Consider the following 2,831-nt stretch of genomic DNA (forward strand, 5'->3'; position numbering starts at 1 on the left):
TTCCCTCAGCCTCAGCCTCTCCTTTCCCTTGGCTACAAGGTACAATTCCAGGCATCCCTTTGGAACAATCTCCTCTGCACACTCTCCATTGCTACCATTGGTGACCACTGGCCATCAGAAAAATGATTTTGCCCAAGATTAGATCTAACATCTTTCAACATTCTATGGAGTAAATAAGAATGGTCCCAGAAGCCAGCGGAATGATGCTACAATAGGAAGATTCCCCCTCAGTGTCTCTTATTAGGGATATATTGTGCAAATTGGTCAGACTACATTGTGAACAGTTTTGGCCCCCTTATATAGGGAAAGATATAGGGGAGGTTTACGAGACTGATCCCAGAAATGAAAGAGTTAACATAGGATGAGCATCTGACAGAACACAGCAGATCAGGCAGCATCTATAAAAAGGAATAAGCAGTCGACGGAGACCCCTCAACATGTGCTTCTAAAAGAATATGTACTTGGGGTCAACATAAGCATCTGAGTAGCCACTCGCAATTTGGATGGAAAAGTGGAATAAAAACAGAAATGACAGCAACAAAAGCAGAAAATACCGGAAAAGCTCATCAAGTGAGGCAGCGTCTGTGGAAAGAAATCCTATATCAGTACCAGGGAAGAGAGGGATGCAATTGAAGGGAAGGCGGGGGGAGGGTAGTGTAGAACAAAGGGAATGACTGTGACAGGACAAGGTGAGATGGTTTAATGGTAGCAGTTTCATTACCTAGGAATGGAAGGGCTAACATATGAGGAGCCTATTCTCATTGGCGTTTAGAAGAATGAGGGAGAATCTCATTGAATATCCCTATTGAATATTGAAAGGCCTAGATAGAGTGGATGTTGAGAGGATGTTTTCTATAGTGGCGGAGTCAAAGACCAGAGGGCACAGCCTCAGAATACAAAGAGACCCCCTTGGAGCAGAGATAAGGAATGAATTTCTTTAGCTAGAGGATGGTAAATGCGTAGAATTAATTGCCACAGATAACTGTGGAGGCTGAGTCATTGGGTAAGCTTAAGGTGGAGGTTGATAGGTTCTTGATTAGTAAGGTTGTCAAAGGATATAGGGAGAAGGCAGGAGAATGGGGCTGAGATGTAAAATAAGTCAGCCACAATGAAATGGTGGAGCAGACACAATGGGTCAAATGGCCTAATTCTGCTCCTTATGTCTTATGGTATAAGTTACAGTAAGTTACACACGTGATGATCAGCGCACATTTCCCAATGGGCCGGATGATTGAGAAAGAAATGTGTACCATATTTGTAGCTCAAGATAAAAAGTTTGTTTTCTATGTGGGGTGAACTCCGTCCCGGTGCACCTGTCATTGGAATTGGTCCAAATACTCTGGTCAAATGGCACCCAAACAGCATCTACAGATGATGTCAGAAACTTACATACACTTAGGTTGAAGTCATTAAAACTCTTTGTTTAACCACTCCACAGATTTCATATTAGTAAAGTATAGTTTTGGCAAGATGTTGGGGACATCTGCTTTGGGCACGACATGAGTCATTTTTCCAACAATTGTTTTCAGACAGATTATTTCACTTTTAATTGACTATATCACAATTCCAGTGGGTCAGAACTTTACAAACAACATCAAAAGAAATCAGCCAATACCTCAGAAAAAAAAATGTGGACCTCTACACGTCCTTGGGAGCAATTTCCAAACGCCTGAAGGTACCACGTTCATCTGTACAAACAATAGTACGCAAGTATAAACACCACGGGACCATGCAGCCGTCATACCACTCAGGAAGGAGACACATTCTGTCTCCTAGAGATGAACATACTTTGGCACGAAAAGTGCAAATCAATCCCAGAACAACAGCAAAGGACCTTGTGAAGATGCTGGAGGAAACAGGTAGACAAGTATCTATATCCACAGTAAAACGAGTCCTATACCAACATAACCTGAAAGGCTGCTCAGCAAGGAAGAAGCCACTGCTCCAAAACCACCGTAAAAAAGCCAGACTATAGTTTGCAAGTGCACATGGGGACAAAGATCTTACTTTTCGGAGAAATGTCCTCTGGTCCGATGAAACAAAAATTTAATTGTTTGGCCATAATGACCATCGGTATGTTTGGAGGAAAAAGGGTGAGGCTTGCAAGCTGAAGAACACCATCCCAACCGTGAAGCATGGGGGTGACAGCATCCTGTTGTGGGGGTGCTTTTCTGCAGGAGGGACTGGTGCACTTCACAAAATAGATGGCCTCATGAGGAAGGAAAGTTTTATGGATATATTGAAGCAACATCTCAACACATCAGCCCGGTTAAAGTTCAGTCGCAAATGGGTCTTCCAAATGGACAATGACCCTAAGCATACCTCCAAAGCTGTGGCAAAATTGCTTAGGGACAACAAAGTCAAGGTATTGGAGTGGCCATCACAAAGCCCTGACCTCAATCCGATAGAAAATCTGTGGGAGAACTGAACAAGTGTATGTAAGCAAGGAGGCCTAAAAACCTGACTCAGTTACACCCGTTCTGTTTGGAGGATTGGAACAAAATTCAATCAGCTCATTGTGAGAAGCTTGTGGAAGGCTATCCAAAACGTTTGACCCAAGTTAAACAATTTAAAGGCAATGCTACCAAATACTAACAAAGTGTATGTAAACTTCCTACCCACTGGGAATGTGATGAAAGAAATAAAAGCTGAAATAAATCATTCTCTCTACTATTATTCTAACATTTCACATTCTTAAAGTAAAGTAGTGATCCTAACTGACCTAAGACAGGGATTGTTTTCTAGGATTAAATGTCAGGAATTGTGAAAAACTGAGTTTAAATGTACTTGCATCCGCAAAGGAAACAGCATTATGAAGGACCCCATGCACC

The sequence above is a fragment of the Hypanus sabinus genome, chromosome 24 (assembly GCF_030144855.1).
Source record: "Hypanus sabinus isolate sHypSab1 chromosome 24, sHypSab1.hap1, whole genome shotgun sequence".
Classification (NCBI taxonomy): Eukaryota; Metazoa; Chordata; class Chondrichthyes; order Myliobatiformes; family Dasyatidae; genus Hypanus; species Hypanus sabinus.